We start from the raw sequence: 26435 nt of genomic DNA on the forward strand, positions 1-26435 counted from the left end.
CGCACTGGCTAAATTGGAAGCTCAGCTCCATCTCGATGGGGGTGGGGAAGCACACCGGTGGCACCGTCTGACTATTGAGCAGGAACAACAATTGATTGGTGTTCCAAGCCTCTTGGCAGGCAGCATGGTGAAAGAAAGCAGAGAAGGAATTAGTAAGAAGGTGCAAGTATAAATTCTGCATCCATGAGCAGGGTATTGCATACATACACACACACACACCACCCTGGGATGTAAAAAACAACACATATTCATCCTATAGAAGCTTGAAGAGCCTTGAATAGCAACGCTGAACTAGACGGAGGAGGATAGCATATAAAAATCCCGAGAGAGAAAAGCTGCCTGCCCTCTTTTATTCAAACCTTAACCTTCAAAAGGTCTCTGCAGACTTGCCCCACTCTATCTTTCTGCCCTTATCTCAGATATGTCCTTCCCTGTGACCTTTGCTCCTGCAATTCTATCATCCTCAGTCACCTGAAGGTCTCTGGCTATCTTTCTGCTCGTTCTCTCTTGTGCCTGGAACGCCTTCCTTGAACATGGATGCGATTCTCCCTCAATCTCTCACTCCTTCAAATCCTCCCTCAAAACTCAGTGCTTCTATAAAGGCTTTGGCTTAACCCCTTAATTGTCACCCACCCAACAACCGTACCACTTAGCATAACTGTATATTGTTGCATTTTCCCACATTGATCCCTTGCTACCTTTGTCTTTCTGTTGGGTGTTTTTCCAACCGTCAGATTGCAAGCTTGTTAGGGACAGGCACCCCACCCCCATATATACACACAAACCATGTGATTATTAAGTCATACTAATATTCCCAAACTCACAAGTGGGCACCCCAATTTCTATTTCATCCTTAGGCAGTCCAAACACTTTTCCACGTGGCAGTGCTGCCTGTGGGACAGTTTCAAGCAGTGCTATTTTTCTAGAAAAAGAGATGCCGGAATTCACCATAAACGCCTGCCTTGTTCTCTTATAATGGCAATGGCACCCACCTGAGAGGTGCCAGAACTGAGTTCCAGTGAGTTCTGGCTGGGGGGGGGGAAACCTTGTTTCAAGGAAATGTATTCATTTCTGCCATTGCTTTCCCCCAGACATAAACTCACATGATCAATGTAAGGCTTACATTTTAAGGAATACAATAGCCCAGTCTGTATACACAATTCCCAGCTTACTAAACCATAGTTTAGCAACCAGGAATGAATGACAGGACCATGTACCCCCTCCTTAACCATCTTCTTGCCTATCCCCTAACTCAGTGCTTACATTCTGGTTTAATTAAACCACAGTTGGATCTTACATCCCAAATGGGAAACTGCGGTTTAATACCAGTTTGCTAACAGGAATTGTAAATCAACTTCAAACTGGCATTAAACCACAGTTCCGTGTTTTGGGCAGACCAGTTAAATGAAGTATAATTAAACCAGGATGTCAGCACCAAAGAAAGAAGAGGCAAGGGGAAGGATGAGGAAGGAGTGTGCAGTTTTGCCACACTCATTCCCAGTGGCTAAACAATGGTTTAGTAAGTCAGTAACTGTACAGCTGAACACAGTCTCTAACTAGAATAAGTTCTCAGAAAATACAACCACCCAACTGTAAGTGTGAACCAGGCTACTGTTCACTACTTCCCCAATGAACTTCATTCAAGTTATAAAATCCAATTGCAGAAGGCCTAATGTAGTCTCTGTAGAACAAACACCTAGGAAAAGAAATATCCTCTCTGCTCTACATGTCATATGCTTTTTGTGTGCCACATTATGTTGTTAGAATCAATATGCACAGTGGCAGGAGAAATCTGCCCAAGAAAATGTTTAAGCAGTTGAATACATAGGAAGTAGAGGAAGAAACACAGTCCAGGGCTGAAGGACATCGACTGACCTGCAAGTAGCAGGAAGGCCTTGGGCAACAATGGTCATCATTCAAGTACACACAACTGCTGGAAACCTGGGATTTGGGTTGCTCACTCCATAGCAGGTAGTTCCCATTGAAAAGCAGTGAAGGGGGAATCCAAGCAGCCTTCCATAAACACCTACCAGAAATGAAAGCACTCTCTGTTTAATAAATCTATTGCATACTTTTTAAAAGAGAGAGGGAGATTTTAAAAGCAAGACTAGCACAGAGAAGAAGATGAACAACTTTTTCCTGGCCCATTATCACATTCCTCTCAGTGCCAATAGACAAGGTAATTTGTATTGGTGGACCACAGGCCAGGCACTGTGCATCTCAGACAATAGGAATCCTCTTGCTGTTATACACTGAGCTATCTAAAAAACACACCCTGATCAGCGAAGAAACATAGGTGAGTATCCCTCTCTGCAGAAAGCATGTTACAAGGCAAGCAGGCAAAGAGCCATGAGCCTTTTTGGATTATTATTTTTTTAATGGTACTCAGAAAGGTGAAAGGCACATGTCATGGGCATATCACTTTCCTATGCTGACAGTGCTATGTCACCAGAGCTCCACAGCAAGGAGTATTGCAATGAACCGGTTTCCAAAATCTCTGGAGGGGACAGGAGCAGGTGCAACTCTTCTGCAACGCCAAGGTACCCGGCACAGCAACAGAACTAGCCAGAGGTGCCTGTGGAATAAAGCAAGTGCCAGTGCTGTTTAGGAGACAGTAAATTCATTAAACACTTCCACCAACTGTCAGGCTGCATCAGTATGATAGCAACGGCCAGCTTCTAAAACATTGAGAACATTAAGAACGAAACAAGGCGTGCCTCTACAGCCTCTACATTGGAAGACTAGGCCTCTGCATAGGGACCACAAAGAACTGTCCTCTGAGGTCCTTTTAGCATTCGTATGCCTGCCATAACAAAGAAATGTGGGGAGTGGGGGAGAGAAACTGGAGGAGGAAGAAGAAAATAGTAACTCCAATTTTCTTAACCCAGGCTAGGGCTTGCAAAAAGTCCACACATGGGGTGCAGAAATAGTCTCACAGAGTAGGACAAACTAGGATAGGGATACATAACCCTCCAGATTCTGCAGATTGCAAACGACACAATTCCCTTCCCATTGGCCATTAAGGCAGGGGCTGGTAGTCCAAAATGGCACCACATCAGCAATCCCTAAGCTAGACTGGGGCAGGAGGCTCATCATACCTGGTGGTATCCTAAAGGTTTTCTTTTCATTTACACAGAAAAGGGGTTGGCCGATGGGGAACTAATACCCCTAATTTTTCACAGTCTAAAAAACAATGTAATTTAAGGGGCAGGGGTGGCTCACTTGAGACCCTCAAGACATCCACTCCCCCAGGCCACTGTCCAAGCTGGCTGGAGCTGATGACAGTTGCAGTCTATCAACGGCCAGAAAGCCACAGGTTCTCCACAAATGCATGAACCTTACACAGTACAGTCATACCTCGGGTTGAATATGCTTCAGGTTGAGCGTTTTCAGGTTACGTTCCGCGGCGACTCAGAAGTAACGGAACACATTACTTCCAGGTTTTGCCGCTCGCGCATGCGCAGATGCTCAAAATAACGTCACGCGCATGCGTGGAAGCAGCGAATCGCAACCCACGCAGACGCGGGTTGCGTTCGCTTCTGGATGCGAACAGGACTCCGGAACGGATCCCATTTGCATCCAGAGGTATCACTGTAATGAAGTTGGGTTTATTGTGCCTAGTAGTTCATTAATTATAACAGTTGATCTACTTCTCTTGTTTGTGTGTTTGAGCTCCTCCAGAGTAGATTTTGAAAAGACATCAGAATGAGGATTGGATTTCATCTGTAACTGGATAGATGCTTTCGGGGTACATAACGTCTGAGCTGCAATTTAAAACGCAATACATAGCAACACTATCTGTATGCTGTATAAAATTGAAACTTTGTTTATTTGTGTTTGCAGACTTGCACCTAACCATTTGGAATTGCAAATGAACTTATTTTTGTACAGATTGGGAAAGTCTGGAAAATTTCCTATAATAAGTTTGTTTATCTGAAGAAACACATGTTGAATTACTGTGTGAAGCCCAGACAGCAGCATTTTTAAATAAGGAGAGCAACACAGGTAAGATTTGCTTAGAGCAGGAGTGGGGAGCTTTGAAGCTGTGAATCAACTGACTATCAACTACTTCAAATGCGTTTCTCCTCAGATGGGAAGCTTAGCCTCCTACCTGAGAAGGGAGAGCTTTGAAGGCACAGATAATGTGGCTGACAGCTGGCCTGATCCATGGCTTTATCAAATTCAGCAAAGGGCAACAAGATCCAGCCACTGGGACATAGGTTCCCCGACCCTTGACTCTTGTTCTATACAAGTCTCAAGTTTCTTACCATACTCAAGGGTAGCTACTCCTCTGGTTGCAAAACTTACATCAGTGAAGCCAGTTAAGGCTGAAATGCATCTAGCAATTGTAGTTATAAGTAGGACCTGCAACTAAATGTTGCAGTATAAAGGGCTTCTGTTCATGAGACGAGCCACCCAGCCATGTCTTCTATAATGCTCCATTCCATTCCTCCTCCGCCTGTTTCTCCCTGCCCTCAATAGCATTCTGTGGCCATTGGCATAAACAGTCCTTGTTGGGCTGTTCTTGGGGATTTGCCTCTTTAGGGTTTTTTCCCCTACATGTTTTCGTTTGTTTCGTTTAATTTAACTTTTTTTTTCCTGCCCAATTTACTGTGTTCTCTGGGCAGCTGGCATCTAATTAATCATTAACCTATGAAAAAAAGTTGCTGCCAGAACACATAGCCTGGGTGGACAGATTTCAGAAAGGTTAGGAAATTGGTAATATTTTACTTTTGAGGGCTGCTGGATTGTTAGTGAGATATCATCCATAACTTCTGTCTTGGGTTCTTTACTAAGCTTTCCAAATGACAGATGAGTGTACATTGGCATAGCCTGGAAGAGCAGTTTGCCATCAACAGGACTTGTGTTGTATGTCCGATGATGGTGTATGGCACTGAAGTTTTTTGTACTTCTGCAAGCTGTGGGTTCCCCTCCTCAAACCTGCTCTGACATCCCACGGCTAATTCTCCCCTGGTCTCCACGCTGGCCCAAATAGGACAAATTTAGCCAGCTAGCCCTGATGATCATCTAATGTTTATTGGATGGATTTCCCCCCTAAATTGATATTTGAATTCTGAATTTGTTGTTATTCACGTTTTATACTGTATTTTATGCTGTTTTGTGTAGCATCAATTAAGTGTTTTACATTTGTTGTTAGCCGCCCTGAGCCCGGCTTTTGAACTGGGAAGGGCGGGGTATAAATAAAAATTTATTATTATATTTATTATTATTATAAAACGTGTGCTATTGGTGCTGTTTTGTCTACATAAGCACTGAAAGGAAACAGTGCTCATTATTATTGCACATAGGGTATCATTCACCATACATATTGATGATTATATTTATCTCTCTCTATTTTTATTTACGAATATCATTCTCTCACACCATCTGCTAGAATTATTTGTATTTTAAACATTTTTGTTTTGTTTGTTTTTGAATTCTTGATTATATGTGACAGTTACACTAAGGAACGCATTTTGCATTGCATTGTTTTGTTTTGTTTTGTTTTCCAGACTTTTGCATATTTTGCCACTTTCTCCAAACATGAGCACTCGGATCAGCTTGGTTCATACCCAACCCCCCAGCCAAGGGCTGCTTCCAAGGCAATGCAACTGGATGCTGGCCTTAGACAATGGGCTCCACCTCTCTCTCTTCTTTCTCTATGTCTGGAAGACTGGCTGGTTGCCTATTCTAGATGGGGTTGCACTACCTCTGAGAGAACAGGCTTGGGGTTACTCCTAGATCCATCTTTTTCACTGGAAGCCCAGGTAGCCTTAGTGGTTAGGAGTGCCTTTTAGCAGCTGCAGCCATTCTTGGACAGGGTTAGTCTGGCCACAGTGATTGGTAACTGCTAGTCTAGATTACTGCAATGTGCTCTAAGCGGTCTTATCCTTGAGCCTTGTCCAGAAGTAGACTGCAGATGGGTACAGACTCCTGTTAGCACATAACTCTGGTGCTCAAAGGCTTGCACTGGCTGCCTATACGCTACAGGGCCTGGAAAGCTGCCACCAGTCAGTGTATACAATACTGTGCTAAATGAACTAATGGTGTGGCTCTCCGTATAAGGCAGCTTCCTATGTTTCTATGAGGAGGTCCTGGGCAGGAGGAAAATGGAAGTTAAAGGGGGGTGGCGGTAATTGTTCTGCCTAATAGCATCAGCAATCCCCACTATTTTGCCGAGCCTCTTCGATGCCTTCTTGACAATGCAGCACTCGCCTACTCAGAAGTAAGTGCTATTAACTTCAATGAAAAGTATTCCCAGGTGAGTGTGTACAGGGGATTGCTGCCTAATTCTGCTGTGCTGTTGGCCACCAGTACTTCGGATGGCAGTCTGCCAAAGGTTAGCTGTGCTGTGTGAGAAAATGTTTTCTCTCTTGCTTGTTTTAAGCCACCTGCTTGTTCATTTCATTGGGCACTTTCCAGATCAAGTACTGTATGACAGGGAGAGAGAAAATGTTCCCTGTTCACTTCCTTCAGCCTCCTTATGATTTTTTAAAAAATATTATTTAATCAGATTCATTATTGAAGAGGCTGGGGAAGAGATTCCTAATCTCATTAGGGAAGGACTTCTGTACTCCTAAAGCTACATTTCTGTGCCCTCTGCTTTGTTCAATACTATTATATTTTTAGGAAACTGCATGATCATAACTGTATATACCAATTAAGATGTGGACACACGATTTATACAGAACAATATATGCTGTGCCTTTGCCTATATCTTTCCTACGAATCTTTACTATTTCATCCTATCCACCCCACCTTACCCCCTCCCCCTTCCACCCCCTCTCTCTTTCGGTTGCCTGCAGCATATTGAACAGATATTTTCTGGGAAACATTGACAACTGCAAGATTTTCCATGAATAGTACATCACTAATTTGCTGCTCAATTCTGCATATGCAGAACAAGAATTATTCCCCAACCCAGCCCCACGATGAGCCTCACTTTGCATTTATCAACACACCGCTAGAGCTATGAGACCTTCCTGTAATTCTTTGCAGGCTAATTTGGATGTAACCCTCTTAAATAATTTACCATTGGCAAATTAATAAAATAAATAAAGTACTGAAGGGAAATATGTTAAATTAAAAGCCAAGATCTCCCTGGCTTTTCATTTAAAGACAAATAAAAGGTGCAATTTGATGGATGCAAGGCTAGTGAAATATCCTGGGTTGCTGATTGGGGGTGGGGGGCGTGAGTTATTATTTCCAATCTGTACTGTGTAATCATTTGGCTCAGCATGTTTCCGACTCAACAGCAGACATGGGGCTCTAATGCTTCTCAGCTGTGACAACTGGACTCCCCTCGTGCTATAAATGTACAAGTGAAACTTCCCCCCAAGTGGTGTAAGCAGAAGGAGTTCGGGCTGGGAGTGGAGAGTGCCAACATGCACCACCTACACTACCACCTTTTGCATGCAAAACCACATGTCAAATGCACCTGCCCCATCCACAGAAGGTAGAAGTCAGCAGTCTGTATGCTGCGCAAATGTCTCACTTCTTGCTTGTTCGATTCAAAACTAGAAAAAAGGCTTCTCAGAAATAAAACCCTCAGTCCCACAATAAGCCGTGCCAAGTATTTGTAAACCTAAGAGTATCTTTACTGTTGTTGTCATAATGCTTCTCTTCCTTGCTTTAAAAAAAAACCACAAAACATTCACTCAAGACTCTTCAATACACCCCAACAAGGACTTCTCAGACACATTTCAGCATTGATAACACCGATTTCTGTGGCAGTGCCCAGTGGAACAGATGGTGGCGTGGGCATTAGGTACCAGCCTCCTGGCAATCTGAACATCTGTTCCTGTTAGAAAATGCTAATTGCCATCAATCAGGACAGCACCTACCCATATTTACATGCGAATACTCTCTCTCTCTCTCGCACACACACACACACACACACCATTACATCTAAATTTCTCTGGGCACAACACTTGCTGCATGTTAAATAACTGCCGTTGCTCAGACTTTGCGGGCCCACCCTATGCCAAGGATGTACCACCTCAGCAAGCCTACGGTAAAGCACATTAGCTAGAGGCAGAAGGGGGACCCCCCCCCCGCCACCGCATTCTCTACTGTAGGCATTGAAAACAAACTCTCTGGAATGGGCTGTAGAGACAAACTGTCTGTTTATTCTCTAGAAACTGGATTTAGAGCTAAACCCAGTAAAGCATCCACCCATCATCTTGGTTTGCAGAAGCTGGGACAGCATCTGCATGTGTTTGATATGCCCAGGACTCTTTCTCCTGCACCGTAGAAAGAGAAACGGGGGTGGGGGCGACAGAGAGAGAGAGAGAGAGAGAGAGAGAGAGAGAGAGAGAGAGAGAACCATCCATTACTTAATGGTTTTGAATTGTTGCTATGGGGTCTGTTTACTTCCAAAAAAAAAGTTGGCCAGGAAGTTCCACTTTCTCCTTCCATAACAAAATAGATTTAATTTGTAAGCCTAATTCAAAGCAGTCTTGGGACAGTGCAGGGTAGTGGGGGTGTGATGCAGTTTTAATTGCCAGTTACATAGGCATTGTTAAGCCTCTGGCTCCCTCTGAAAGTTCCTTCTGATGTTGCCACCCACACTCTGATCCTGACACTGGTTTGTTGGTGAATTCCTGGCAACAGCCGTGGATTCGCGATTCCATGGTTAGCTTCCAGCAACAGTCCACCTGCCTTTACTCAGCAACCAAGGGAATTGCTTAGCACAAAAACAAGGTCATTATATATATATATATATATATATATATATATATATGCACACCATCTGTCCGAATGTCATAGGACTTGCCTCTGGAGAGCATTTCAGAAGTTTTGCATCAGAGCAACTTGCCTGACCAAATCATCAGCATTCATGAGAGGGATGGACCCATTCCCTACTTTCTTAACAAGGAAATTTGCTTACTTGTGGTGTAACCTGGTATGGTATAATGCAATTTTCCCCAACCTGGTGCTGTCCATACATTTTGGATTGCAACTCCCCAATCAGGAGCTGGTACCGATGGAAGTTGTACTCCAAAACACATGGACAGCACAAGCTTGGGGAAGGCTGGTGTAGTGGACAAAGCAGTAGACCTGGGTTTCAAAACACTGCACTGTTCTATTCCCAGATTGTCTAGTCTAGTCTAAGAACCTTTATAAATGTCCATTAACTTAATAGTAGTTATCAGGCCATGTTATGGTGCATCACTGGTCGGAAGTGAAAAGGTTGTGATACAGAATTCCAGAACTCCCTTTGCCACGTTTCCTTTGTTGTCTGAGAAGCAAGTGACACTTCAAATGTGCAGTGCTCTTCCCAAAGATCTCCCTGGCAGCTATACTGATGTCATTTTGGCACCAAGGGAAGACCTTTTTAAATATCTTTTTTTTTAAATCCCAGGCCTTTACACCTCAAAGTTTTATTGCTATGTAGTAGTATTTAGCTGCTCTTTTTAAAATGTCAGATCATGCTTTTAGTCAGCCACATTTGTGTTTTAAACATGGTTTTATTGTCCCTTTGATTTTGTACTGTTAGCCACCTTGGAATTTATTTATTTTTTAAGATTTTGAAAACCTTAGACGATTATACTTTCAGATGTTTCTTGGATGCTGATGTGACCATTTAAAAACCCCCACAAACTTCAGTGGAAAACATGTTGGCCAATTTACATCTACGGACACAGGGTTGTAGTAAATGTAACGCTAAGCAGATTAAATTCTCCTTGCACGGTGGAATGATCACCCCCACTCCTCCCTCTTGAACCCATTAAATTTGGGGCACTAATCCTTGAGCTAGCACAAAAAGGTGGTTGAACACCACCCATGAATACAGTTCCTCTCTGTGGAACACTTCTTGTTTACCATTCAGCTGAAACTGCTACTGGAAGTTCTTCTTTGCTATGACCTTTTCCTAGTGCAGTAAATGACTACAACTCAGAACAAAGTGTAAAACTAACTTGCATAAACTACAACCAGACCCATGGATTTTGCTCACTACGAAGGCGGAGGAGCGTTCAGGCCCATCCCATAGCCGCTGCTGCTGTTGCTGCTGCATGCCCTTCTTCTCTCTGAGTGCTTGCATATGGGATCAGACAGCAGCCTGCCAGCTTCTGTGCTAACGCTGCATCTGGAAACTCTTTGCACCCTTAATTGTTCTTAATGCTTTAACACACTGAGTGACTAATAGACACTAATTGGACAGATTTAAAAGAAGAAGCAAGATGTAGGGGGATGGGGAGGGGGAGAGAAGAGAGAAATGCTGTTAGTTACCTCTCTCTGCCACCTGCCCAATCTTTGTCATAGCAAAAGATCGTCCAAAGAAAAATAATCTTCAAATCAAGGCAAGTCATGTGTGGAGGAGGGGGTGTAATGACATAATGGCAATTACTTTAGGGTGGTGCTAAGGGAATTCACAGATCAGGGTACCTGCCTGGGGCATCTGCTAGGCTGCAATGTGACTACATGGTGATTGCATGTGATGGTTCCTTGGAGCCATGATCACAATATTTTAGCCAGAGTTCCATTAGATCAAAAAGCTTTCCAGCACCATTAAAACTACCCTTCCTCCCCCATCATATGCAATCTTCAAAACATTATTACATTTCCCTCGTTGCCATTAGAGAACAGGTTGCCTTGATGCTGTGCGTTCCTCCTACATCTGCTTTGGAAGCATCTGCCAACAACTACTGGAAGAGACAGGACACTTTCCTAGGTGACCCACTGGTTTGAATCAGTTTCTCAGCTCGTTGGGCTTGTGGCCATTGCAATGGGGAAGAAGCAGCTCAGAATCAAGGAACAAAAAGGCTGGTGGGCAACTCTATAATGGAAACTGCTGATTGTGTAACTGGGCAGGTAATGGTACCCACGCAGCCTCTTCCCTTCCCAGGCTTGGTGCTTGCTACTACGAAAAGACGGATCCAGGGCAAGGGATACGCTAGCAGGACCCTAGACAAAAAATGCACTTCACCAAACAGCTGAAGGACAGGCACAGAGCCGCCTGCCTCTTTTATCCCATCCCAGCCTTGCTACAGGCCCCTGGGAACACACAGTTGTTTATTGAAAGCATGGCACCATAGGAAATAGACACAAATCTTGTTACACAGCAGCTAAGCCTCGCTGGGCATGTTTCCTAAAAATCGCCCTGGCATTTATGATACGATAACTAGTCTGCAAGAGCTAAAATTAAATCCACAGCAAGGAAACTCACTTTCAAGTCTGACCCAATTTATTTCCTGGGGTGGAAAGGCAGGGGGAGGGGAGAAGAAAAATGCCCCTCCTAGTTTCTAGCCACCACTCTATTTGTGATTCCCCCTCCCTCTCTTTGCAGGCACATTTCCCCCTCCTCTCCTTCAGCAGAGGCTTTGGGAATGGAACTGTGCCGCCTTTTATGTCTAAGCGGATCTAAAGACTCCTACTCACTGGAACAAAAGTACCTTGAGGGCTCCCCTCTCAGATGTTTCTCTGCTGCTGCTCTTCAAGTCTTCCTCTAAAAAGTGCTTCCTTCCCCAGGAGGATTTAGGTTTGACAGGGAGCATGTTTGCAGGCGCCAAATTACATTTGTGTTCCCCCTGTCATTGCAGGCCTCTCAGGTTCCACAATCCGTGCAAAAAAAGCACTCCAAATGCTGTCTTTCCAGCTGGTGCAAATGAGATAAATCTAAAGGGCAGAAGTTTCAGTGGTGATGGGGCAGCGGCAACAGCATAAGAAGAAGTCTAGGCTTGGGGGGCGGGGGCGGAGGAGAAACCCAAGGCTCGGCTAAGAGGGAATATTGATTAAGGAGAACCTATTTCTCCAGTGGGAATAGAAAAACATCTTGTCTTCTTGCCCTTTCCATCTCTTGATTTTGTGCCATTCATCATTTACTTGTGGGCAGAGAACTTTGGGCACGTTGCAGAAATAACTAGAAACAAGCAAAGGGGGCAGCATCAGGTTGGCAAGAGAAGCAAGCCAAGACTATACATGTCATTGGCAAACAGTAAGGGCTGAGCAACTGTCATGGGGTTGAGCATGTATCAACATACCTGGGGCCACCCATCTTGGTCCCATTTGATAACGTTATAATGGCACTTCCCAAGATGCAGTGTCAACCTGGCAAGTGTCCATAATGCCATGCAGATTGGTGTCTCTACCCATTGCATGCAGCCAACCATTAGAGTAACTCACAGAGTTTTCCTGAGACAGAATTCCATTCCTGGGTCCAAATCCACATTGGCACTCTTCCTTCCCCAAATCCTGTTGCTTCCTGCTTGCTTCTGATTCATGCTCCAACCTGTAGTGATACTGCCACTTCTGAACCTGCATTCTGCAGATATCTCAGAATGACTACTTTTCTTTACTTACTGTGTTGTTCTCGCACTGTGAATTTCCATGAGAATCTGCTATCATTACGACTGGCTTTGATCCTGCAGAACTGCTTTGTCGTTGTTGTTTTTTAACAACAATTCTCAGTGTGCACCTCCACAGCGGTGCTTAATTTGAAAGCCCTTTCCCCCAAACAATGACATTTGCAGTGTGGGAAGGGCACGAACGATTGTGAGAGTAAAGACTGCAATTGTGGTGATAGTAGCTACTTGCATGGACTCGCTTTGCTTTCTATGCCACTGCTCCACTTTAAAAAATGGTAGGAACTGCAGGACCGATCGCCACTATGCTTGCAATGCCATTTATGCAGGTGGCCAGAAAGTGATAGTTTCTCACCCAGCAGCGAGAAAAGGGATACAAAGGTGTCAGTCCCACGTGGCTCTATGAACCTGCTGGGTCTGGCCTAGCTGTTCAGAATGCACAACATGCTATTCAGAATCAGCTGTTAATCCATCTGCCTGTCTAGGGTTGCCATATTTTGAAGAGCAAAAAAGAGGATGCATTTGCCGACTTCTACTTTTAACTACGGATCGCTATGACGACTCTCATTTTAAATACCCCTACTCTATGTCGGCTATAGAAGCTGTAATATATATATTGCTTGTAACAATGTTCTTAACTTTCAACAAAATAATAATAATAGTACATATTGCTCCCTCACTTGCCACATGAAAGGATTTGGGCTCATGTTCCCATCTTTGTGAATGTAAGTGTGCACAAAGCAATTTATTACACTGTTTAACATGTGCATTCCATTCATGAAAAACAGTGAGGGGCGGGGAGCACAACACATGGGGCTTTTAAAATTGTTTTTCTTTTAAAAAAAATATTGGGTTACTGCAAACAGAAACAAACAAACAACCCCCCCCCCCAATTTTCCAAATTTATAAAATCTGCCTGGACAGAAATTTTAATTCTGAAAAAGAGGGCGTGCCCAGGAAAAAGAGGACATATGGCTACACACGCTTCCCCTGATGAAGCTCAAAGGCAGAGGCCTTGTTTTGCACACAGAAGGTCCCAAGTTCAATTCCTGGAATGGCCAGAAAAAAGAAGATGAGAGCTACTGCTGGTCAGTGTAGAGACAATATGGATCTAGATGGACAAGCATTCTGAATTTTCACAAGGCATATTTCTGCATTGCGAAGTAAAGGTGTTTACAGACTACCTGATAAACTCTACCTGAGATATAATTGGCCAGAAGGTGCCAACTGCCAGGAAAATGCCATGTGGGTAAAAAAATCCCTTAAAGAGGACTGGGGAAATGGTCATTTATCCCTCACGTTCCGACCATCAGAAAACCCTGCAACTGACCATCTATACTGTATTACGCAAGAAGAGACCAGAAGCCTGTTCGTATGTAACTAGTAGATCTGAGCTAAAGAGCTCCTTTGCTTTTCAATATTCTGGACTTCTGTATTCCACATAAATGTTAAACAATTTCAGAGGCGTAGCTGGGGGGGGGTGTCACTTGGCACCACACCACACTGCAGCAGGCGACACTTACTGTGGGGCCTGCAGTGCGCCCAAGCCACACATCTCTCCTGGGAGTGACACGGAGGCTCAGGTGCCTGCAGGCTCCACACTGCCCAAAAAGGCAGCATGGGGCTTGTGTCCGTCCACCACCTCTCCCTCACCTGCCTTACAGTTGAGGGGGAGGGGGAAGTGGCAGCAGGCCCCACCTAATGGGCGGCTCACCCCTCCCCTGGGCACCCGAGCGGCTAGCCACACCATTGCCCAATTTAACAACATGTGTCCTGTGTGCATTGCTGCCAACTCACAGGGTTGGTGAAACAGAACCCACAAGCCTAATCCACTTGATTCATGCTACAGAACTATAAGACTGGAGTTGAAAGAGAAAAGTATAGAGTTGGGTAACACAGAGAGCTGGGTGCTGGCTCTCCTCCTCTTGTAAACTGAGTGGGATCTTGGTGGACAAGAGCCATTTTCCTTCAGCCTGGTGACAGCCACGTGAACTTAATGCCACCTCCAAGTCCCAGTTTAGTAAGAGTTTGCCTTGAACAGTCCCACACTTCTGTCCTGTTGTGGGGCTGTAGGGAGTTAATGGGAGGGATGGCACTGGCTCCCAGATAGTTTGGGATGCAACTGGCCTACTTTGCAAGGCAGTTGTGCAAGAAGAGCAAAAGCAGTCTCTCCTGGCTTTTCCCTTCCTTTACAAGCTTTACCGACTTAGCTTAGATCACAAAAACACCCTGTTGGGCAGAGTTAACTGGCATGCTGTTCTGCCAGGCCTCGCTCAACAGTTCTCCACGAAGCATTCAATGACCAAACTGATGAGCGCTGCCGGGAATCCTAGAAAGTCATTTCTGTCTGCAGTTCTTATTCTCCCATCAAGACAGAGAGATCGGAAATTGACTGACCCCAGCACTCCATTATCCAGAAAATGATCCCTGCACCACCACCCACTCCAAATCCACAGCCGCAAAGTAGCAGTCATGGTTGCATCCTCAGCCTGAACCTTTCCCCTGAATCCCAACACTTTTCAGGAGTTCAAAATGTTCCAAGGTTGCAATGGGCCACTAACCCAGTATATAACAGATGCACCTAAAGACCCAGGACCACACACATCACGAGGGGAAGAGGAAACTTTTGTTTCCTACTGAGTAAAAATTAAAAACAGCCCAACAAAATGCTATATTCAGCTGAACAGCAAGCGGCAGCTACAAATAAACAGAAGAGGAAGCAGGCTTCACATAAATAACCAAAAGGCGAAATGGCAGGTGAAGAATGAAGGGAAAGAGACAAATCCGGTCATTAGGCGACTCATCCAGAACAGAAAGTGACACAGCAAGCCAGGTGAGAGCGATCTGTAGATGGAGAAAGAACTGAATATGGAAAAACCCAGGGAACAATGTGTGGGAAGATTGCATAATGTCTGCCCACACTCTGCCTGCCAGAAACAAGCACGATTGGTCCCTTCAAAACCACCCCTTGCGGAAGAAGCACTATAATCCACCCAAAGTTTTTCAAAGCAGTCTGAAGAACCTTCAAGGTGATATAGCGAGCCTGGCTTCCTTGAGACTGATTAATGCAGCTGGGGAAATACGGCTGTGCCGCCTCTTCAGAAAGACAAGGCTTCTCTTTAATCCTTCTCTCAGGACGACCTCTGCCCCCAGTGGAGAAATGAAGGTTCTCAGGGAAAACAGAGGCGGGGTGCGGGGAAGGAACCACGTTCCGTATTTTACCATTTCAGAGCGTGCACTTGGGAGCAACAAAAGAATAAGGCAGAAAGCAGCCGCTGTTTGGTTGGGGTGGAGGGGGAGAGAGAGATGGAGGGGAAGTGCCATATCCAGCAGCCAAAGCCTTTTTAACTCTCAGGATGCAGCTCCGGGCTACAGGTTTGGTCCTACTTCGCAAAGGCAAACATAATCAGTAACCTCTTGCTGCTGCCCCAAAGGTAGAAAGCTGTGAAGGAGCGGAGATGCAAGTAGCACAGCATGGTCCAACATGCACCTCTCAGAGCAGGGCTCTTTGTATTCTGTACATACATGCTTCACAATACAGAGTCACAGTTCCTTTTTCTTTTTTGTTTGCTTAATGAAAGTATGTTTCTAGCCTTCATGGCTGTCAGGAAAAAGACTGAGGAAAGCTGTTTGTTACAGCTTCAGAAACCAGAGTGCCTCTAGTTGAGGATTCCAGTGTCTCTCTCTATAGCAGGCATAGACAAACTCGGCCCTCCAGATGTTTTGGGGCTACAACTCCCATGACCCCTACAGTGGTCAGGAATGATGGGAATTGTAGGTCCCAAAACATCTGGAGGGCCGAGTTTGCCTATGCCTGTTCTATAGCACCCACCCCTTTCATTCCCACCCAAAAAGTGTCAAATCAAAAATACAAGATTGATAAATATGTCTCTTTATAGACGCGGGTGGCGCTGTGGGTAAAACCTCAGTGCCTAGGACTTGCCGATCGTATGGTCGGTGGTTTGAATCCCCGCAGCGGGGTGAGCTCCCATTGTTTGGTCCCAGCTCCTGCTCACCTAGCAGTTCGAAAGCACCCCTAAGTGCAAGTAGATAAATAGGTACCGCTTTATAGCGGGAAGGTAAACGGCGTTTCCGTGTGCTGCACTGGTGCTGGCTCGCCAGAGCAGCTTCATCACGCTGGCCACGTGACCCGGAAGTGTCTGCGGACAGCGCTGGCTCCCGGCCTCTTAAGCGAGATGAGCACGCAACCCCAGAGTTGGACACAACTGGCCCGTACGGGCAGGGGTACCTTTACCTTTACCTTTATCCTTTTTATTTTCCCAATCATCCTTGGTCATTACTGTCTACCACCGCCTCGGCCTAATAAACTGTACAGGCACCCCCACATTTATGCAAGGGTTAAGTTCTGGACCCCCCTTTGCATAAGTCAAATCGCATAAAGTGGGGAGCACCCTCTAAAAAAACTCCAAATGCCTATTTTCCCCAGCTCGCTCGCTCGCTCTTCTCTCTCTCCAATCCAGACCAAAGTATCTAGAGTTGAAGCTCTGGGGCTGGCTGGAGGCTGAAAGACATGTCAGTGGCTGCAGCTGCACTGCCCTGAGCATCAGCTGTTAGGCAGGGAGGCTGAGCAGCCTAAACAAAGCCCTGCTGAAACCTCTGGTCTCTTTGGGGCTTCCTCTACCCTTACTGACATCCTTTTCAGGTTCCAAGAAGGGTCTCCCTTCCAAGAAGATGAGGACTCTCTAGCTCTCTCCTGTCATTTCCTAGTATGATTCTACTTATTTATTTCCCAGCACCACATATATGTGTGGTTGAACAAAAGTAGAATGTGCATAATTGGGTGGGTGGGTGTGTATTCAATTTGCCCCGGTAAGTAATGTACTGTATTTATGGTTGTGGGCTTTCTACTGGTCCCAGCGACTAGCAAGTCATCACAGAGGTCAGATCCAGGAGATGCCATCTTGCATATCACTGGAGTCATCTACAGAGTCCATATTAGTGAGCTCATATTCCTATTTTACACCTTACATCTAATCTCCTCTATTCAAACTCTGCAGTGTATCCAGTTTTCAAGTTATGATTACTTAGGACTCTGCTAACCAAACAGCCTGAACATTTACTTTCGATCTCATTGAGAAACACTGTTTTGCCCAGTAACAACTAGCCTTTGCTTACAGAAAGGTCTGGCCACTTACAGCCTGATCCTATATGCATGCTTACACAGAAGTAAGCCCCACTTGGTTCAACAAAATTCAATTCCAAATTCATGTGCACAGGAGTGCAGCCTCAACCTTCATCTTGCTTAGTGTCCTTGAACGTGTACAAAGAAAGGCAAACTGGAAACTGTCTCTCGTTTTGTGGAATGCCAAAGGTTTAGGCTTCTAGGTTATATAAAGGATCTAGCTAGTTGAAAACCAATGTGTTTTTTGTTTTTAATTCAGTAACATTAGCTTGCATGATAGTTCAAGAAAGAAATTAAATTTAAAATGGGAGACTCAATCTAAAATAAATAACTTAGGGTACAATCTTAACAGCTTTTGGGAGGGTATTGCAGAGGCTATAGGATATATTGGATTTGCCCTTCTGCCAGGGACAGAACTCTGATGTCAGCAAACTCCCTCTCATTCCAGCCAAAGCCTCCAGGGCCCTGGCGCAACCTACTTCAGAACGCGGACATTGGTAAACGGGTATATTTGGGGTGGTTTGGAGAGCATGCTGGGAGAGAACTGGGAATGACTAGAATCTTAAGGATCTAAAGCCATTCCAGTCCCCTGATAGCCACAGTCCCCTTATTCCCAATGGGAAGAAGAAGTGGAAGAAGAAGAAGAGTAATACCCAGAAATAGATGGAGGACCCCAAGATCAATCTTTCATCATTATTTCTCCCCTGCTGGCTCAATCCCAGCAAGACTCTGGACATTGCAGATCAACTACCTGCAGTTTCACTGCCTTAGCTATGCAGCATTGGGTTGCAGTCCTAAATCTGCTTACTTCTGAGTAGACATGACAAGAGTTCTGCTACTGGTCCTTTATTCTTTGTTATTTATTTCATTAATCTATCCTACAATAAACCACAGAAGCTTTCATCACATATAAAAGAAAACAAAGTGACCCTGCGTACATTCTTTTTAAATACCAAACTTCTTATTCCAGTGCTTTCCAATTTCTGATTTGGAATCCAAATTGCTCCTGGCTGGAGTGGTGGTGGAATAATGGGCACAGGTTTTCCTCTACCCAGCTCTCCCAGCTAAGCCGACCTCCCATGAGCTGCCACCCAAGAAGTGAGGCATGGGTGGACTTGCTGATGGCAGGCCCCGAAAAGGGATGCTCCAGAGATGGGAAGTGGCTGAGCTGGTCCAGGATCCATTGACTCTGAAGCTGCTGTGAGTGGCAGGGCTGTAGATGTGGCACTGGCCCCACCACACCATGAACCCCTTCTTTTGTGTTTGTGGGGGGAGGTATAGATTACAACTTTAAAACTCCCATTTAATTAAAACAGAGTTGAGTAACATAGCGTACATGATTTGTCACTGCAAGTCCCAGGTTCAGGCCCTCCAATCTTCATGTAAGAGGATCAGGTAGAGGTTCTACAGAGATGGACAAACAGCCTCACTTGTCTGGGATAAGGCAGATTTCTATGTTACTAGAACTGGAGGTACATGCCATGCTTACAAGCCAAAACAGTTGCTTTCACTGAGAGTAAGATTTCACAGGACGGCCTTATCTGGGGGCAAGTAACCATGCTCATTAATGATCCAACCACACCTAACACAGAGTTGTGGGAGAATTGCCCCCTCCCTCAGCAGAGGCTGGTTGGAAAGCGAGAACCCACACACAGAGGAGGCAGTTTCACAGGAGCCTTTGAATTCCTCTTGCAGCACATTAACCATCCTCTCTCAGCACATCGTTTAGGAATGAACGCCCTAGGCCCACTCCATTCTGGGCACAGCAAAATGATCTCAATCTCATTAATTTCCTCCACCCAAAGCTGTATTATCCAGCCCTACCCTTGCAATATGCATCTTAGGCTGATGCCATCAGCACTCATTTTAAATAAAACTTAGACCAACTCAAGTAAATGAAAAACTGAGATAATAATTCCCTATCAAATTAATGCTTTTGGGTGATGGAAACACACTTTAGGAACTGGTAGACAGTAGAGAGTGTCACAATAACACAATAAGCATATTTTGGCGCAGATGTTAGGTGTGTGGGTGTACCTAGCACTCCAGCCAAGGGAGATCTAGCAGTTTACTCGTCCAAAAACTTTTACAAGTTTCTGGGTGTGCAATTTTGATAGCGTGAAGCAAGACCAAGAATCAGCATATGAATTACTTAATACTGTTCAGCTGCATTTCCCTCTTCCATTAAAATCACAATGTAAAAATGGAGACAAATGCTTCTTGGTGAGGAGCAGCAGCAGCAGCTCAAAAGAAGACAAGTATTTTACATGGTCAAGACTTATGAAAGAATCAGCCAGGGATTGGGAATATGTGGGTTTCCAGAGGCTGCTACACAACTCACATTATCCCTGCTCGTGCTGGCTGTGGCTGATAGGGTTGATGTCCAACAATCTAGAGGGCTGCAGGTTTCCCAGCCTGATATAAATGTTTGATTTGCTGGTCTTAGTCCAGGGCTACCAATCAGAGAGAAGAACAGATGGACATGACTGTATCTTTCTGCATCACAGCAATAACAAGCCCACAATTTCTTCATCTGCTTCAACACAGAATGGAAAGGCAGTGATTGAAGAGAAGCTGCAAAAGAAAGGCACCCCCCGCCCCCACCCACCCACTCCCAACTAGTGACTAACCAACACAGAGGAATGTAATCACATCTAACAATCAACCAGACTATCTGGTTTATTGTGGATTATCAGGAATGAGCAGCATGCTAGTGCCCAGTGCCCAGTCACTTCATTTCACTCCTCCCCTGGCACAAGCAGGATAAACAAACCAGGAAGCCTTGGTTTCCTGTTACATCTGAACCAGGGACCTTGGTTTGTCGCTCCCTAGCAAGACATGACCAGTCAGCTAACACCTAATCATGGATTCATGTTGACTTGCAAATCATGGCTTGTTAGGGATAAACAACACAGGGTCCCTGCTGTACCTGCTCATTCTTGACTTCCTCAAACTTCTGTTCTTGAACTGTTTAGGAAATGCATAAGAATTTCTAAAGAGCTTCAAATACGGACACACACCCCCCCCCCACAGTTCACACTGAAGCATCCATTACTGAATTATTACACTTAGAGGACAGTAGGCAGAATGAATTGGGTAGCGAGTTTACCAGTTGGGGAGGGAAACAATCATGGAAGAAGAATTAGATAGAAAAACGAAAAGATAATATCACATGGATAATGCCTTATAAAGCAACAGGTACAGATAATAATGCACTGTTTAACAGTTTAACATGTGCACATTACATTCAGTGGAAGGCTGTCAAATTAAAATATACAGCCTCATTAATCCCAGTATTGTGAACTGCACCATCCACATTGGAGGGCATCAACAGTTTCAGCTAGGGTGTATTATGTAGTTTAGGCATTATATGTTGTCAAAATGGATTTTTCTGGCCCTCTATGCCTTGTTTTTATCACTGGGTCCTTGCTGCAAATCCACCAGATGGGTTTGGGGTGCTATTTTCCTCTGTGTATTTCCATGGTCCACTATTTCACGCCTCAGCAGAATAAATGCCTCATACTGTAGATGCAGCCATTTCCAATAGTCTTTCTATTAGACCAAGGACTCTTACCTGGAACACCAAAGGGTTGTGTTGCTTCTAGTAGATGTCACAATCTAGTGCAGATACATGCACTCTGTGCTGGAAAGGAAAGCCATCGGGGTCCTTGTGCCAGCTCTAGCTCCTTGGCCTGGAGGAAGAAGAAGAAGAAATAAAATGGAGACCTTGTTTCCACACGCATGTTAAGGAACACAGAGGAAAGAACAGGACAATGGTTTCTAAATGGCACATTTCCCACTTGGTGACAGAGAAAGTGCAACTGCTTAGGGTCACAGGAGCCATTAGGGCAGCCAGGGCTGAGCCCTACCAAGTGAAATGCCCAGCAATTAAAAAAAAACAAAAACACTCCCCCCCCCAAAAAAAACCTCAAAGCCACTCTTTAGTGACCCACACATTCTTTCATTTTTTCATGTTATGATACTGTACTTCTCTGCCAATCTCCCATTCTCTAGCCACTTGGCTCTCTACACCACCCAACCACTCAATCCAAAAGAATTGCTATGGCCAGGAAGTCCCACCCATCTAGATCCACATCTGATTTTACTGGGTCTACCGGCTATTTGCTCAGGTTCTGGCAATTTCCCTTCCCTCCTATTGTCATTATCAGCTGAGGTTCACTGGTCCACATCCTCTCCCAAGTCCAATCCTACATCCATATCTCACTTCCGTGACCTATTGGTGGTCCCTATGGCCAGTGCTGCCTCATTCCAAAAGGCACATACTATATTTCCTACTCTTGATTAATCTCGACAATGCTGCCTGCCCTGCTTCTCTGTAAATTCTGAGCATCTCAGCCAACAGTAGGTATTAAGACTGTATGGCCAGCCTCATATGCCTGCAATGTTAGGGCAATCTCCCTCAGAGGCTTCAACACTACTACTGCAAAATTCCTTGCTGCGTTTACACTTTTTAAAAACAAAATAACGAAATGTCTAGATCACTTAAATAAAAAAAGGGAAATCTCTCAGCAGTTTACACAACATAGCGTGAAATGTTTATTTTTAAAACCCTGTTAAAAATCAAAACATTTTTTTAAAAAAATAGGCAAAATAAAATTATAAAATATAGGTAACATCAGCAGAACTTTAGAAACAAGTATGTAACCTAATACATATCTGGGCATGTTAGCTGAAAGAAAGGTTTTAGCAAGCATCTAAAACAAAACAGCAAATATGCCTGTCTGATGAGGATAGGACAGATTCAGAATTCAACAAGAGATCAAAAAGTCACACATCACCCCTACCCCGTGAAAGTTTACCATTAACATGCATTGATTAGCTAGGGAGTGTTAGATTTGGGTTGAACCTTTGAGAGCACATGAAGGCTCAAATAAACTTATTTGCACATTTGCTTGAGAACGTGCATAAAATAAAACTTTTCCTAATTACAAATCCCCTAGTATATTTCAGCAAAAAAACCAACAACACACCCACAACCAAAATGCATACATAATCCAAGATGTTTATCCATCGTTATTGATTCTTTTTGTAGTACAATCAATATCTTTATCCATTGAGAGTATTCTTTGAAGCCTTCCTAGTGTATCCTTGAAGCCCCAGTTCTGTTAGATTCAGTGTGAGACTTAACTTATTTGGTACTTCATGACCTGGGACATTTTCAGAGTTCTCTTGCAAATGAGCAGTTGCATTTAAATTTCAAATAAAGCTGTCTGTGGGAAACCACAATTTTTATTTATACTTGATCTGAACACTTAGAAACCATCATTTTTTCTGGTTGTAGTATTCTCAGAAAAGAGGTAAACATAGACTAAATCACCCGGTGGATAGTTAGTCGCACACATTGTTACAGATATGTGATCTACTTCCTATTATTAAATATACTTCCACTTTTAGCTTTCAGCCCTTGACTTCCATTAGATGTCATTGTCAGAGCCTCAGATTAGACACAGTAAAATTTTGACGAAGAAGACACCTTTGTATAGTGATTTGAATGACGCTTACATGTGTATCAGCACACATGACTCTAGCATGCAAACACACACAGGTACAATATGTGCATATATAATTTTTCCCAGTGCATGTAGCTGTGTTGAGAATGAGATTAGCTGCAACTTCCCCCTGTTCATATACTGAAGGTATGTGTGCTAGAACAAAAAGACAATAACCATACAATTAGCCATGTATGACAGTATTTCACATAGGCTTGCAAGTTAATCCCTGCAGAGAAGCATTTTTATTTTTTTTAGTCAGCAATTGTATTGCATCTTTTAAAAGCCCTTGGATAAGCAGGCAGGGAATGAAAGATTGATACCAGTCTGGTGAAATGTTCTGTTTCAAACCTCTGCCACCACTGGCATTCAAGATTGCTCTTTTACAGCTATTGGACTTCGCCTGTGAGCACAAAGTATTTTTTCCCCTACCGTGAAAGTGCTTATTATATTATCAAGTGATATTTTCACTTCATTTCTCTGAAGACTCTTTATTAAAGCCAACCCACCCCATGTCCTCAAATCGTTCCAACAGTGACTCTGAAAAGAGGAGCACATTAAAAAAAACAACCATCCAGACACCAAGACTCAGATAGCATGTAGCAATAGGTTTACTCTTCCCCACACTACCCCATCCCCATCTGCAGCTTTAGATCAAAATGGATCACACTAACCCCCATTGCTGCAGCACCCTCTAGGCACACACAACCAGTTAAATTACATACCATGAGGACTGTCAGCCCTGCTTTCCAGGATACAGCTGCCTGTTCTATAGCTCTGGCTGATACTCTTATTCCTAGAGATATGACCTTGCATTTGGCTGCATTAAAACAGATGTTGTTGGCACAGGGCCCAGCTGACCAAGCGATCCAAATTGCTCTGTGTATATCTTGCCCTGTCCTCAATGTTATTTACCACTCCAGCAATTTTTGTGCTTTCGATCCAAGGACTTGCCCACCAGCTGAGATCACAGAACTGGAACCTGTTTATTCTGAACCTGGGAGGAGTGGCCCTTATCCTTGTCCATCAGGCTCTGAGTACAAAGCTAATGGTCCATGCTGAAAACACCAGCCCAGGCCCCAGTGTTAAGGGAAAAGAAAGTCGCCATGCTTTATTTGCCAGCTTGCATGGAGGAAGCCAAATCTCAGCAGCCCAGCACAAGCAAATGTGTTCTACACATTTATGCTTGCTTGCCACTGGTTCATCTGGAGACGTTGAATGGACAATGGCCATCATGCTTGAACAAAGTGGGGAAACACCGTCTTCCTTTGAACTCATCAACCCCCTAATTAAGAACCCAAAGACCATGGTTAAACATTCCACTTCAGCCATTATGTCACTAGGTGAACAGCAAGTCTGAAAGATGTTAAGAACTTATAACTTGGAGGCAATCACGTTTTCAATCCAGCTTATTTTAGCTAAGCATGGAATATTTTAACAAAAATGCACATATATATATATCAACTTCCAGCAATGTTCTGTTTATCTGGACCAAAATTAGGGGTGGGGAGCCACCTTCCCACAAGCCAGATGGACCCATAGAACCATCTGGCCTGCAGCCTCCACTCTTCTCCTTGACCCTCCACCCTGTGTAGCAACTAGGCCTGAAAATAGCCTCCTGTTGGACCCCTAAAATGATAACACACTGGTCCTCTGCAGAATCAGGGGGAGATGAATTTGGGCTCACTTCCTGATTCTGCAAAGGACCAGTGTTTTATACACATCCAGAAAGAACGGCAGAGATAACAACAACAACAACAAAAATAACCTTTCCTAGGGACAGAAACTCTCCAAAAGGCTCCCATGTCATGCTGGATCGATCTCAGCTGCCAGAGGCTGCTTTGCATCCCTGAATTGAGAGGATATAGTTTAACAGCTTGTCCCCTATCGTGATGGGGCTTTCCCCCTCCTTACTTTCTGCTCACTCTGCTATCAATCAAGGCACTGAAAGGAACAGATCCACCCAAGCAGCCTTAGCCACACCGCCACAATTTCCCTCACCTATGCCCATGAGAGACCTTGCTGTGTATGTTTTTTGTGCTCTGGGAGGCAGACAACAGGCATCTGCTCTTGCCATTAGTTACACCTTTCCCAACATCTACAAATCTAGCAGATGCAGTCCCCCTACTCCTGACCTAGGTTGAAAGCAAACCCAACGAAACAAAATCAGGCATTTTAAATATTTGCATTGAAATTTAAGAGCACATTCATACATATAAGCTAAAAGGACAGACATTAATATATTTAACAACCAACATTCTATTAACGCAGATGAATTAGTGAGGTGGAGAGACTGCTGTAGAAGAAATGGGAGGGTGAATCTTTTACTTACTGCAAACAGCCCCCCCCACCTACCCCCCAAATGGCTGGAATTCCCTTTCCACCTAATTATACCCATTCATTAGACTCTATTGATATGCACAGCTGGGTAGCAGCTTAGCATGAGTCAGCTCATTGCCAAAAGGCTTCCTGGCTTCTCAGCCAGCTCTTTCTATCAGTCACCTTTAAAGGCAATCTGTCACAGCCCAATTCTAAATCCTTTTGCAAAATACACACTCTCTCCCTCCCTCAACCTCTCTCTGTGTGCCTGTTCTTCCCTCCAGTGGAGTTTTTTTGGGGGGGGGCAGGGGAGGTGGTAATAGTATTTGGCTAACTAAATTCTCCAGAATCAGCAAACATGGAGCATGCTGATAATGAGTTTAGATTCAAGCTTGGACCATGCAGGGACAGATTTGCAAAAAGAGCATACTCACTGCTGGTCTCCCAGAGAAGTGAGGCAGATTTTGTTGTAGCCCAAGTAGTTTTTTGAGTCTAGGGTGAAAGATGTAACATTCTAGTGCATGCAAATATCACCGCTTAGATATTTTTTGAAACATTAAGTGACATATTAATGCTTTTCAACAAATAAATGGGGTGTGTTCCAGTGCAGTGTTTGTGAAGTGATGTGGAAACTTACAGTCCTGTTTGAGACACGATACCGCAGAGCACTCCAGAATAAGCATTCTGTTTCATTCAGCCTTCAGTTTTATCATAAGGTTAACCTTACATTACTTGTTCTACATTTTGCAACCACTTCCCCTTGTAGTATTCATCCCAGACACAACCTCTGCAGATTTTTTTCCTTGCCCTTATACAAAAGGTCCCTGGGGAAGACTCAGAACCATCCAACGCTTACACTTGACAATATAAGCAGTAGTCTTAGGTCACTGCCATCTAGTAGAAACATTAAGTAAAAACTTGACAAAAATCAAATAAGATGATTGAAAGTGAAGCACGGTCTTTAATTAAAATGAGTCTGCAACATACAGAAAACTTGGTAGCGCTGTTATGCGTAACAATTAAAAAATACTATTATCTCACCGCTCTTGGAAGAGTCTTTCTTTCTTTCTTTTTAAGTTGACTTTAACATGTCTTGTGCCGTTAAGCACCAACAGAAGATAAAATCTACAAGAGAAGTATCTTTGATAACTGAATACA

General features: G+C 44.1%; 1 protein-coding gene and 1 long non-coding RNA gene across 3 annotated transcripts in view; one reads left to right on the plus strand and one right to left on the minus strand.

The window, feature by feature from the left end:
• Positions 1-21140, minus strand: part of RBFOX3 (RNA binding fox-1 homolog 3) — a 222332-nt gene extending 201192 nt beyond the window's left edge. For both annotated transcript variants that reach the window (XM_083598872.1, XM_083598869.1), the window contains exon 1: positions 21023-21140. The gene's annotated coding sequence lies outside the window, so the exon portion shown is untranslated. The remainder of the gene's footprint in view (positions 1-21022) is intronic.
• The window catches only part of LOC310755764, a 355649-nt gene that overhangs the window by 53769 nt on the left and 275445 nt on the right, over positions 1-26435 (plus strand). The gene's annotated exons all lie outside the window — the stretch shown is intronic.

The sequence above is a fragment of the Podarcis filfolensis genome (assembly GCF_964270895.1).
Source record: "Podarcis filfolensis genome assembly, chromosome: 2".
NCBI lineage: Eukaryota > Metazoa > Chordata > Lepidosauria > Squamata > Lacertidae > Podarcis > Podarcis filfolensis.